Here is a 14,326-nt window from a genome sequence, read left to right as displayed (position 1 = left end):
CAGGTGAGGAGAACTGACATGATATATTCAAAGAGCTGACAGGAAAAACTTCCAACCAATGTGTAAAAAATAAGACCCATCTATATGCTGCCTACCAGAGACTCACTTCAGATGTAAGGATACACACAGATGGAAAGTGAAGGGACAGAAAAAGATATTCCATGCAAATGGAAATGAAAGGAAAGCTGCGTAGCTATACTCAAATTAGATAAAATAGACTTTATGACAAAGACTGTAATAACAGATAAAGAAGGGCATTACATAATGGTAAAAGTGTCATTCTAACAAGAAAAAAAAAAAAACATTTGTAAATATATATGCATCCAAAATAGGAGCACCAAAATATATAAAGCAAATATTAACAGACTTAAAGGAAGAATTGACAGCAATACAATAATAGTAGGGGGACCTTAGCATTCTACTTACATCCATGGATAGATTATCCAGACAGAAAACCAGTAAGGAAACAATGGCCTTAAAGGACACATTACATCAGATGGACTTAATATATACAGAACAGTCCATTCAAAAGCATCAAAAATACACATTCTTCATAAGTGCACATGCAACATTCTCCAGGACAGATCACATGTTAAGCCACCACACAAGTCTCAATAAAACCAAGACTGAAATCATATCAAGCATCTTTCCCAACCACAATGGTATGAAACTTGAAATCAATTACAAAAAGAAACCTGAAAAAAAACACAAATATGTGGAGATCAAACAACATGCCACTGAAGAATTCCTGGATCAATGAAAAAATAAAAAAAGAAATAAAAAAATACCTTGAAACAAATGAAAATGAAAATGAAAATACCATACCAAGATCTATGAGATATAACAAAAACAGTTCTTAAGAGGAAAGTGCATAGTGATACAGGCTTATGTCAAGAAAAAAAAATCTCAAATGAATAACCAAACTCTACACCTAAAAGAACTAGAAAAAGTAGAACAAATGAAGCCCAGAGGTAGTAGAAGGAAGGAAATAATAAAGATCAGAACAGAAATAATGAAATAAAGACTAAAAAGACAATAGAAAAGATCAATGAAACTAAGAGCTGGTTGTTTGAAAAAATAAAATTAACAAATCTTCAGCTAAAAAAGAGAAAAGAGAGAGGGCTCAAATAAACAAAATCAGAAATAAAGGAAAAGTTAAAACTGATATCACAGAAATACAAAGGCTCATAAGAGACTATTATGAACAACTATATGTCAACAAATTGGACAACCTAGAAGAAAAACATACATTCTTAGAATTGTTTAATCTTCCAAGACTGAACAAGGAAGAAATAGAAAATCTGAATGGACCAATTACTAGTAAGGAGATTGAATCAGTAATCAAAAACCTCTCAACAAACAAAAGTACAGGACCGGACAGCTTCACAGGTGAATTCCACCAAAGCAATCTTGAGCGAAAAAAACAAATCCAGAGGCATCATGCTCCCTCATTTCCAACTATATTACACAGCTATAGTAATCAAAACAGTATGACATTGGCATAAAAATAGACACATAGGTCAAAAGAATGGAATAGAGAACCCAGAAATAAATGATCACTTAATCTACAACAAAGGTGGCAAGAATGTACAATGGGGAAAGGACAGTCTCTTAATAAATGATGTTGGGAAAACAGGACAGCTACATGCAAAAAAATGAAACTAGACCATTGTCTTACCCCATACACAAAATTTAACTCAAATGGATTAAAGACTGGAATGTAAGACCTGAAACCATAAAACTCTTAGAAGAAAATGTAGGCAATAAGCTATGTGACATCAGTCTTAGAGATGAATTTTTGGATCTGACTCCAAAACAAAAGCAAAAATAAACATGTGACTGTATCAAACTAAAAAGCTTCTGCACAGCAAAGGAAACCATCAACAAAATGAAAAGATGACCTACTGAATGAGAGAAATACTTGCAAATCACATATCCAATAAGAGGTTAATATCCAGAATATTTAAAGGACTCATAAATATAACAGCAAAAAACCAAACAATCCAGTTTAAAAATGGGAAGAGGATCTGAATAGACATTTTTCCAAAGAAGACATAGAGATAGCCAGCAGGCACATGAAAATTGCTCAACATCACTCATTGTTATCATTAACTTCCCCAAAGTGAAAACAGATCTCATCTCTCTCATCTTCATCATGTATTTAACAAACACAACCCAAATATATCCAACTTTAAGTTTTTAAAAAATGATTAGGAAATATTTAAACAGGTGCCTAGTATTTTAAGCTTTGGGTGGGAAAAGGGTGATTGGCCCCAAGTGTGCTTTTCCTCCCAGTTACATTGTTTCCTTCCCAGTATTTTATTGTTTTGTTTTGTTTTGTTTTTAAAAGAGATAGGAGTTTATTGAATACCCTGCAAGGGAGGAGAGCAGAGGAGACTGCTGCCTCCTTTCTAGTATTTTGAAATGGTCCTAGTTTCCAAGGTAACAGGCAATGGATATTGGGTTGTATTTCATCCAGTTTAAGAGTCGTAGGCAGGTGCTCTTCAGGATGAGTGAAGGCTTCTGAGGCAACAAATACCCAAACACTCTTCTTGAATTAATGACTAAAAATGTACATCACTGCAAATCTTAAATTTGAAAAAGCTTCTCATGGTGACAACAGCAATTTACACACTTGGAGAGCTTTGCAATACACAAGGCACTTTCCTGAGCATTTCTCACAGATCCTTCTGTCAATCCACAGAAGCAAGCAGGACAGACATTACTATTATCTGCTTCACAGAAGGTGTGGGTTGTCCAAGGGGTGGAGCTGGTATTTTTACACTGACCATCAGACCCAGGGATCTCTCCATGATACCCCAAACATATAAGTAATTAAAAAGAGATTTTTCCCCCTCCTTAGAAATAACTCTGCAAGGAAAATTTGATCAATGAATGTTTTGCTTGCAGTTTACATTATCAAATATTACAATAGCCTCAGTTTTTCTGGTAGAATTGAAGCTTAAATTTCCTGGGAAAACGAAAGCCTTCAGCTTATGTGAATAAACAGAATTCATTGGGGGAACAAAACCACAGTGTAGATAAAGACATGTGAAATATAAATGCTTCATGTAGCTGGGGTCTTGGTATCAGAACCAAACTCCTACTCACCTTACAATCCAGGGATATAAAAACCATTCCTAGAGCAGCAAGGCTGGCCCAAAGAGTCCATCATATATGAGGGCCTAAAGACGCTCCTGAAGAGGTGAAGGCTCCTAATAGAGGAGTCCAGGGTGAGAGGCCAGGGTCTGGGCATCTGTCCCTCAGATTCACTATTCTGGGACAATTCAGGAGTAAATGCTAGCCAGAAGGGGATGAGATACAAAGAGAAAGTCAAAACAAAGAATTATCTCACTAGTAGTGTCTTCCTGAGACCTGAGAACCCAAGGCAACACTGCTTCGTGAGACATCATGAGAACACAGTGGGGTGTAGAAGTTATTTCTGAAATAGCCCGTGTGTGAGCAGAGGCCATCATACCAAGGAGCAAATGGAGTCAGGAAATACTGTGTTCTTACAGTTGTTGCAGCTTTTTTGTACATTAATTCATTCAGAAAGTATTTATTGAGATCACATGCTATGACAGGTAGTTGGGAAACAGCAGTGAACAAAACAGATGAAGTGTTACTCCTTAGAAGTTTTATACTAGTGGGAGAAGATAGAAAACAAATAAATTGTGTGGTGGAGACAGCTGCCATGGGAAAAATCAAAGCAGGATAAAGGGGATGTGGCTTTGGAGAAACACAAATTGTGTTTCTATTTTAAATGATTTTATAAATCATCAAAGTCCATTTGATCAATTTTAGTAGTTGTGACAGTAGAGGAACATTTCATAATGATAACGGGACTAATTCCTCTAGAAGACATAACAGTCCTAAATGTATATGCAGCTAACAACTGAGTTTTACAATATAAGAAGCAAAACCTGTTGGAACTGCAAGGCCAAATAGAGAACTCCACAATTACAGCTGGAGATTTCATCAGTCTTCTCTCGATAAATGATGGAGGAAGTACAAAGAGTCAGTAAGGATATACATGATTTGAACATTACCAACTAACTTGACCTATTAACATTTATAGAACACTCCAGCCAACAACTGCACATTCTTTTTCTATGCACATGCAACATTCACGAGGGCTATAAAACAAGTCTTAATTTTAAAATAATTGAAATCATACCCACTAGAGAATTAGAAAAAAAGAGCACAAAGATACGTAGAAAATCCAAATATCTGGAAACTAAAAATAAACATCTAAATAATTCATGTGACAAAAAAGTAAAAGGGAAAGTAAATATTCTGAATTATAATTGAAAATATGTGTTTATATTAAATAGCACATTAAAATTTGTGAGGTACAGCTAAAGCAGCTAAAATTGCCTAGAGACAAATTTATGGCTTTAAAAGCTTCTATTGGAAAAGAAGAAAAGTCTAAAATTAATAATCTAAATTTCCACTAAAAAAAAAACTAGGAAAAGAAAAGCAAATTAAACCTAAGTTAGATAGAAGAAAGGAAATAATAAAGAGCAAAAATCAATGACATAGAAATGAATAAGCAATAGAAAAAAAATTAAACCAAAAACTTGGGGTTTTTCTGTAAAGTAACAATAAAATCGATAAAATTCTAACCAGAAAAATCAAGAAAATAAGACAGAAAACACAATTATCAACATCAGGAATGAAAGAAGAGACCTCATTACAGATGCTAGAGAGATTAAAAGAAAAATAAGGTAATATTATAAAACACTTTATGTGGCTCCTTTAGGACAAAACTAGTATTTTTCTTGGAAAAATACAAGCACATACACAGTTATATTTCTCTGAAACAGTTCCTTCTCAGTGTGGGCTCCACCATTTGTAATAATTATAACTTTTAACCAAAGTAATTCTATTTTGCAGAGAAAACGGAGAGTGTGGTAAATAATGTGAATTGTCACAGCCCAGTATTTTATCAGACTACCAGAGTTCATGAATTCATATAATACAACTTTCCACAACTGCTAATATCCCCTATACAACTTGTCAATGTGGCAAAAATGAACATGTTCATGAACATGACCTAAAGACATCATCTTACTATAGTATATAGAAATACAAAACAAAGGTATATGAAATTTTTTTAAAGATTTATTTATTTGAGAGAGAGAGAGCGAGCAGGAGAGGGGGGAGCATCAGAGGGAGAAGCTGGCTCCCTGCTGAGCAGGGACTCCCAGGATCATGATCTGAGCAGAAGGCAGACACTTAACCACTGAGACACTCAGGTGCCCCAAAGGTATATAAATTTGAACCTACACTTAATAATTAATACTTTAGTATTAAATCTTGTTTAGAAATGATGTAGGTATCCAGTGATTTTCTATTAATTAACCCAATTCAAGTACCAACCCAAAATTTTAAGTTACTTTGATCTTAGAAATCTATCTTCAGGTTGACACTCTATAGAACATAATTACTAATGAAATAAAATTCATCAGAATAAGGATCAATTTGGTCAAACAGAAATTTACATTTTTCATAAGCAAGCATTAGGTAGAAGTAATGCTATCTTATTTGATCAATAAACCTGTATATGTTTAGAAAAACATACCCAAGTATACTAAAAATGTACACTTGTATTACATATAACACTAATAAGTCACAAAAAACATACCTGTTTTTATTAAATCAAATTATTAAACTAGTTTGCCAAAGATTTACCTAAATTATGTGAACTTAAATTCTTAAAATGTTTCTGAGCTGGTTTCTTTTAAAATACTTTTCAAATTTAGCACTTTTTAAGTTCCATTTCCTTATTTCCTGAGGTTTAAAGAAATATATTTACATAAGCACTTATCTGGTAAACCAATCAGAACAGGGCTCCTTTAATTTAGGAGATTTTATAATCTACTTTATTAATACCACCTAGATTTAGGAAAACATTTACACATTCATACAATGAGGGAAAGACCTTTCTGAATTACAGATGCGACATTCACAAAGATACAGAGTTTATAGTTTTAATTCCAAAATTCCAGTTATCAGTCAAAAGTAAACACAGAAGCACAAAAAAATTTAGTGGTTCAGATTATCAGAGAGCTCTTTTCCTTCCTGGTGGAACACAACATTCTTAACTGATTTGAGCCCAAACAAACGAATAGGAAAGCAAAACTAACAAACTATTTTCTCTGTTGTCTCCCACCAACAGAGACCAGATCTCTACAAAACCTTAATCCATGCAGAGAGCTCACCAAACAGTCAGACTTTAACACTAAATTCCCAATCACAATTACCAACAGTGGGCCATGACTTACTGCTGTAAGCAAAACAAAGACAAACCAAAAAATTAATAGAGAACAATATTAAAATTGGAAAAAAGAGAGACTCGGCAAAGTTCTACTGTCATTTTCAGAGCCCCAAAAAAAGACATATCTCAGTTAAGTAGCGCACAGCTGTACTTACATGGTGAAAAGTATACCTGGTTTTGTTAGGTGAATCCATTGGGCATCTCAGTAGAAGACGTACAGACTGCTAAAAGATAATTAAAAAATATATGTGTGTGTATATATAACATAAATTTATTTAAAATAGATCAAAATAACAAATAGCGATATCCCGCAAGGCCACATTTCACAGCACCATACACTACAGACATCTTCCCAAAGTGCATAATGTGGATGGTGGGTTTTCTAATCCTGCCATTTAAAGGAATATTCTACGTTTGAGTTTTAATTACTGGAAATGTGTTACACACAGCTCATCTTTGTAACTACTTTGTGTGCAAGACCAGCCAATTGAATCACCGGGCCTACTGAGACATGAGAATACTGAAAATGGCAGAAATGAAAGAGGAACCCAGGAAGTGCCATTCAGATGACACTCCAGACCCACCCCACCATGGTGTGAAGAGCTTGCCAGAAACCTCCTTATGAAGAATTTAACTTTAAAACAAAGAAAGTGCCCATACTTGGCAGGGTTCCTCCATGTGTATGTTACACACCTGCAATATTGAGAGGACCCAGGGGGTGCCACTGTTCAACATAAGGCCTGAGGTAACTGGTTCTTAAAATACCTGGAGCACAGAACTGCATCCAGAAATTACAGCTGGGGGGCACCTGGGTGGCACAGCGGTTAAGCGTCTGCCTTCGGCTCAGGGCGTGATCCCGGCGTTATGGGATCGAGCCCCACGTCAGGCTCCTCTGCTATGAGCCTGCTTCTTCCTCTCCCACTCCCCCTGCTTGTGTTCCCTCCTCGCTGGCTGTCTCTATCTCTGTCGTATAAATAAAAAAAAAAAAAAAAAAAAAAGAAATTACAGCTGGGAGAAAGGAAAAAGGTAGGAAAGACAATTTTTTTTTTTCAAAGATTTTATTTATTTATTCGACAGAGAGAGAGACAGCCAGCGAGAGAGGGAACACAAGCAGGGGGAGTGGGAGAGGAAGAAGCAGGCTCATAGCGGAGGAGCCTGATGTGGGACTCGATCCCACAACGCCGGGATCACGCCCTGAGCCGAAGGCAAACGCCTAACCGCTGTGCCACCCAGGCGCCCCTGGAAAGACAATTTTTTTTAAAGAAAGGTAAAAATCATGCCTTTCATACAGATATAAAAAGAACACGGATTAAAGGTTTCATTGAATGTATTAATCAATGAAGGTAGATGTTGTAGCAACTTCAAAGGAGAAATTAAAAAATCACAAATCTGTATGAAGTAAAACAATGCTGAAATGAATGTGCAAATGGAAGCAAAACTAACTTCTTCCATAGTGATAGAAGTCAACTGAACTACTGGTCAGGACAAATTTTGCATGTCTATAAACAAGAATTATTTTGCACCGCTATCAGTTATCTACAATTTACAGAATTTCCACAGAATTGGAATCAGAAAAACCAGGAGGGTATTCTCTGAAGCCTAGACAATGGAGTTGTCCACTTGGGCACAAGTTTTTCTTATACAAGGGATATCTCTCCCCTGAATCCAGAAGACAGGAAATAGAGAAGCATGTGTATGTAGGTAAATTTGTATTTAGGACAAGAAATTAAGGAAGCTCATCTCTGATAATCTCTCTTGGTCTTTTTTGTTTTCCTTCATTGAAAAAGAACATGAGGTTATCTGCTACAAATTAAAGGAACTCGTTGCTGTGAAAGGAATCCATGCATAAAAATATCTCACATCAGCCTTACCACAGCGACTTTCTCATTTCATTAAAAGTAGCCTGTAAAACACAGGTAAGTCATCTGGGAGATACGCAGGATCATGCTTTTAATGCTTTGGCAGAGGCTAATCCTCTGGACACTGTAAGAAGTTAGGTCTAAGAATCTATCACTAGGCCAGTTTGGGAAACAGTGCTCTAGCATATTTTACTTAATGGGGTTCACTAGCAGAGGCCTGAAGAAATAAAACCCAGGACTGGTGAGTTTTTAAAGATCCTTGGAGTTCTTTCTACGTGAGACATTTAGGAGAAGTACTGAGTACTGAGCACTCAATGAGTACCACATGAGAGGAGGAAGAGCCATAAAGGAAGGGAGTAGCAAAGGAAGGGGCCCGGTGGGGAACTCACACAAGCTTCACCTGATGCACGGTGTGTCCAGTGGAAACGAAAGGAGACAAGAGCAAGAAAAGGACGCTGATAAGCCTGAAGCAGATCTGTGAAGGCTGAGAGCTCACAGTAGAGAAAGACAGAGAAACAGAGGACAATTAAATCAGAATTTTCAGGGGAGGGCTCTGGCACTGGTATTTATGAAGTTCTTGTGCTGATTACAACCTGCAGCCTAGGTTGGTAACTTCTGCTCCCCAGCTGGAGTTCACCAAGTAAAGCTGATCATTGATGCTGTGGTTCTAGGTGATTCACCTGTTCCCTACTCAAGAGAATGTGAAGATTTGGGTTGAGTTTCTTCTTTTTAATTAGAGCAAAATTCCCGAAAAGAAAATGACTTGTGGTTTTGCACGTTTCAATTGTGTCATATCACTGAATGTTCTCTTTCTGTGAAAAAGAAAAAGAATAGGTAGACCTTCCACTTATCAGTGAGTACTACTCTTGCGGTCAAACGAGAATTCAAAAATGTGGTTGTAAAAATAGCAGGCTTTAACTCTTTTCTTTCTTCTCTAATAGTAACCTATTACTAATACTACGAATGGTACAGTGGAAAGGGCAATGGGTTTGGCCTCAGAAGATGACAGAGCCACTGACAGTATTGCCCAGAGAAATCATGACACACTTATCCCAGCCTCAGTTTCCTTCTCTGAAAAATAAGATACTACATCTCTTTTGATCTAAAATGCCACTGATTGTAAGATACACCAGTTTTATATACCACTAAATTAGGACAGACATTATTTTATTCCACTGCTAATGTAAAGGGTTGGAATTATTATGACAAGATTTTTGGTAAAGTCCAAATGTTCCAGAATATAACAACAAAACTCTCATTTTTTCTTATTAAAAAATTCGATGAGCTGAGAAAAATCTTTTATTTTTTTCTCAACAAATAAGTAAATATTCTATTACAGTCTAATACATCTCCCCAAAAGGGAGACCCACAGTGATATTTTATTTATTTTTTCAAGATTTATTTATTTTAGAGAGAGAGAGCATGCATGCAAGAGCAGGAGCAGGAGCGCCAAAGGGAGAGGGAGACAAAATCTCAAGCAAACTCCTGCTGAGTACAGAGCCCAACACAGGGCTCACTCCCACAATCCTGAGATCAGGACCTGCTCTAAAACCAAGAGCCAGAGGCTTAACCGACTGGGCCACCCAAAGTGATATTTTAATTGGTTTTTATAAAGTAAAAACTTTTAAATCAATCTCTCCTAAAGTCAATTTGTTAACAATGCCTACTGAGACTTTCTTCTTAAGAGTCAAATCTTAACTCAAGACACAAAAGATTATCTAAATAAAAGATTATCTAAATAAAAAACCACCTCTCTTTTAACTTTTCTATATGACTTCCAAAGATGTGATGAAGAACACTATCTTCCCCTAAGAAAGTGAAGATTTACATATGCCTAACTAGTGATAAGAGCAAGAATTGTTTTTGTCAAAATGTAAATATGGGATCTTAAAGATTTCTTGGCTTAGCAGAAGCCAATAGTGTTAATGTTGCAAATTTGTATTGTGAAGACATGAGAGTAATTATAAATGCAGAGGTGAGCTGGATAACTGTGTTCAGTAGTAAGGTATGCAACTGAGATGGGAGGAGGTACAGGGGAAGAAGAAACAGGAGGAACAAGGCTGTAGGGGAACACAAGAGTGGAAAAAAGGACATCTGTGTAACAGCAACAAGACTAGAGTAACGAAATCTAAGATGTTAAATCTGAATGCCTCTAACACACTGTCCTTCTGGATGAGGCTTTCAATAAAGGGATAGGACAAAAAGCAACATTCATAAAATATCCAGAAAAACACACACACCTTCAAACCTTCAAACAGGGATGGGGCTGGGTGGAGCTATTTTTCTTAACGAACTGATTCTGCACAAGAAAGTATAGCTGAAGGATAAGCAGACCGTGAGGGAGGTGGGACCTAGAGACCCAGCACTCAGGACCAAGGTTAAGTGGCTTGGGAAGAGGCTCTCAGCAGTCAGGAAACAAACAAACAAAAAAAAACAACTTCAATCTGGCCCACAAGTAATTTGTTAGCGCACTTTAAATTATGAAAAGCATAGAATGATCCGCAGACTCAAACAACATCTACCTTCTTCAGTCATTTCTTTTCCCGGTCTTATTCTCTCGTTTTTCTTTCTTGGGGCACAGAATTTGGACACCAGGGGCTTGGGATTTAGGTCCTTACAGCTGATGAGCCAAGGATGAAAAACAAAGCCACAAACGAACCTCCAGACCCTCCTCCTAGACAACGTTCATCACTACACTAAAACCATTCAGTTAAAGATTTCTGGGAAACTATAATGGAGGGTCAGGCGGATGACCTCCCCTGAACCCACTGGTTCAGCCGGAAATTACACGCCTTAAGCCGAGATGGAATAGGAAGTAACACAACCTACCAATTAAGCTCACATGACGAAAAAATGGAACCAGGATCTAATTAGGCCTTTACAGCTAACTAAATTTTCAAGAAACATAGAGGAAAGAGACACGTGTTAAATATCATCGGTAAGAACTGAGCTAAATGCAAGAATTGTTACGGTCCACAGGGTAAGTATCCTGTTTCGCCAATGAGTCCACGGCTTGAAGAGAAATGGGATTTATTAAGAGGATAATAGAGACCTATCGGTATAGCGACCAAATACAATGTGGGACGGGGTCTCCTGTGCGTTATCTATGACCAACCAACAATAAAACGCATCTTCGAAACAATAGTTGAACGGAGAGTGAATATTAGGTGATATTAAGGAATTACCTTAACTTTTCGAGGTGTGATAATGGCGGGTGATTATTTATTTATATATTTTTAAGTACTCCTCGGGATAGTTTTAACAGGAAACGTGCTCTAAAAGCGCGGCGCCGCCCGGACAGGTCGCTCTTCGCACCACAGCGGCCTCACAGCCCGCTCGTCTCCCACTCGCCACGAGGCGCCCCGCGCACTGACGCTTCCGCCGTGCTCGCAGCTCCCGGCATGCTCCGCGGGCCCAGCGCGACGGCCACAGGACCCACAGTCCCAGGCCTGGGTTCCGCGAACGGCCCCCTTACCCAAGGTGCTCCGGGCGCGGCATTCATTTGCATGTCCCTCCCGACAGGTAAACTCGGCAGGTCTTCGCGGTCTAGCCAGCGTAGCACTAAACATGCGAGCCTCATGGGTGGCTCCTTGTCACCACAGTTCCCCCCAGGCGGTCCGTGGTCGCGGGGGAGGCGCGCATTTCGGTCACCCTAACTAAGAGGGGCGAGAGGTTCTCCGAGCCTTATATATGTGGTGGACGCAGTTAGAACCGTGCTCGCTTCGGCAGCACATATACTAAAATTGGAACGATACAGAGAAGATTAGCATGGCCCCTGCGCAAGGATGACACGCAAATTCGTGAAGCGTTCCATATTTTGGGCATTTTCCCCGCGACCTGCCCTTCTGTGCGGAGTAACTCCGAGGAAAAGGTAATTGGGCAAAGTACGTGAATAATGAAATTGTGATATTTCAGTAGAAAAATACTCCTGTACAGCAGTTTATGGAAGGCAAACCAAGCTGAACTGCACATGTAAATTTATGTGCTAACGTGTCTTTTCTACATATCTCGGAAATGAGAAAACTTGCGTTCCCTTATAGAATTAAAAAATTCTGAAATCGACTTAGTGTATGATCTTGTCTCCCTCAACAACACAAACTCCAGAGGGGCCAAGAGTATTGGCTCTGTTGGGTAGTAGAACACTAGGACATGAATTTGTCCATGAGTCCTTACGAAATCACTTCTAAATTTTTAAATTGCTAAATTATTGCTAAATTAATGAATCCTTGCTAAAGGAAGTAAGCAACATTAGTGCACATTTCTTGAGCCTACGTTGTGACATTCTTCGGTCGTTCTAGACCTGAGCGTAAACGCTGTCACTGCGAGAGGCACTAAAGCAGGGACTTTTACCAAGGAGTAACGGTTACACCAGATGAGATCAATGTTGGCGGCGGCCTGTGGGCCCTGGAGCTCGAGGACTAAGTGAACTGGCTAGAAGCGGCAAGGCCATTCGGATCTGCTTTCACGAGTCTGAGATCGCTTTTGTACGCCTGTTTTCACCTGGCATCTAGGGAGCACTCAGAAATGCTGGTTTGCCTAAATCAGACGGATTCTGTGATGGAAAATTTGACTAAGAGGAAAGTTAGTTGCCCAAACCAAAAACAGATTTTAACCAACGACAACAGGTTTTCGGACGCAGATACCAGAACTGCCTCGGTAACTTAGTAGTAACGTGAGGGGCAGCCACGAAGATACCAGGGGGCGGTCGAGGTCAAGTCCCTTCTCTAATGACGGGTTCTGGAAGGCCCGGAGAACCTCGCAAGTGTGCTGGGCTAGTAGCTCCTTGCCCGAATGCTTAATTAAGGTGGAAACAGGCCTCCACGGACGTCTTTTCCGAAACCCGTTTCTGGGGCTTAGCCCGCACAGAAGGGCAAGTCGCGGGGAAAGTGCCCAAAATATGGAACGCTTCACGAATTTGCGTGTCATCCTTGCGCAGGGGCCATGCTAATCTTCTCTGTATCGTTCCAATTTTAGTATATGTGCTGCCGAAGCGAGCACGGTTCTAACTCCGTCCACCACATATATAAGGCTCGGAGAACCTCTCACCCTCTTAGTTAGGGTGACCGAAATGCGCGTCTCCCCCGTGACCACGGACCGCCTGGGGGGAACTGTGGTGACAAGGAGCCACCCATGAGGCTCGCACGTTTAGTGCTACGCTGGCTAGACCGCGAAGACCTGCCGAGTTTACCTGTCGGGAGGGACATGCAAATGAATGCCGCGCCCGGAGCACCTTGGGTAAGGGGGCCGTTCGCGGGACCCAGGCCTGGGACTGTGGGTCCTGTGGCCGTCGCGCTGGGCCCGCGAAGCAAGCCGGGAGCTGCGAGCACGGCGGAAGCGTCAGTGCGCCCGGCGCCTCGAGGGCCGGGGGAGCGGGGGACGAAGAGGCCATCAGTCCGCCGTGGTGCGAAGAGGCGCCGGGTTGATGCGACTGAGGCTCCTCTGAGGGCTTGCGAATCGGTGACTTGCTGAGCCACCTGGGCGCGGGGTCGAGCACGGATCCTCCCAGCAAGTCTGTATGTAACGTCACCGATATTTCACCCGTGACATAGGGGACTTATGCCAATTCCTGAAGACTGTGTTGAAATAAGCTCAGCGTCCAACACTCCGGGAGAACAATCTCACCACTGTCTTCGAAACACGGAGCATCACACTTTAGGTTGCCCCGGGCTCTGTGAGGACCTGCACGTGTCTCGGGCCTGAGTTCATTCTGCGCAGGCGCCACGGGGAACCGGGAAGGGCGTGCGGAGGAGCCCTGATGGGTGGCCACGCCCTTCACAGGTGTCTTCTTCCTAGGTCGTCTTGGAGCCAGGCCTCCAACCCGCTGGAACACTGAAGAACGCGATTAAGAGCACCTGTTTGACCTGAAAGGTGGATTCGAGGAATTACACTATGAGAGTAGAACTGGAGAATCATTCTTGTACTTCCTTATACTTCCCGCACCCTAACCCTAGCTCTATTATGACACAAACATCAGGACAGACTTACTGGCAGGGAATACTGGAATGTTAGTGTTAAATATTTTAACTACTGCAGAAGCCATACTGCTCAAGTCACAGCCTTGTGTATTGTGAAATGACGGCCAAAGGTGAAAGCCTCTGGTACTAAGGTTACAATACTCCATATATTGAAGTAAAATGAAGGGCATAGGTTTGCCAGCATTGTGTTAAAATGACATCCTTAATTAAGG

At 40.1% G+C, this 14,326-nt stretch overlaps 2 non-coding genes across 2 annotated transcripts; one reads left to right on the top strand and one right to left on the bottom strand.

The window, feature by feature from the left end:
* Positions 1 to 11,852: 11,852 nt before the first annotated feature.
* LOC121100321 lies at positions 11,853 to 11,959 on the top strand. The gene has a single exon (XR_005832074.1). It is a non-coding gene; the product is annotated as a U6 spliceosomal RNA (small nuclear RNA).
* Positions 11,960 to 13,030: 1,071 nt separating this feature from the next.
* Positions 13,031 to 13,137, bottom strand: LOC121100320. The gene has a single exon (XR_005832073.1). It is a non-coding gene; the product is annotated as a U6 spliceosomal RNA (small nuclear RNA).
* Positions 13,138 to 14,326: the final 1,189 nt, after the last annotated feature.

The sequence above is a fragment of the Ursus maritimus genome, unplaced genomic scaffold, assembly GCF_017311325.1.
Source record: "Ursus maritimus isolate PB19 unplaced genomic scaffold, ASM1731132v1 scaffold_36, whole genome shotgun sequence".
Taxonomy (NCBI): Eukaryota; Metazoa; Chordata; class Mammalia; order Carnivora; family Ursidae; genus Ursus; species Ursus maritimus.
This window is presented reverse-complemented; position numbering and strand designations above follow the sequence as displayed.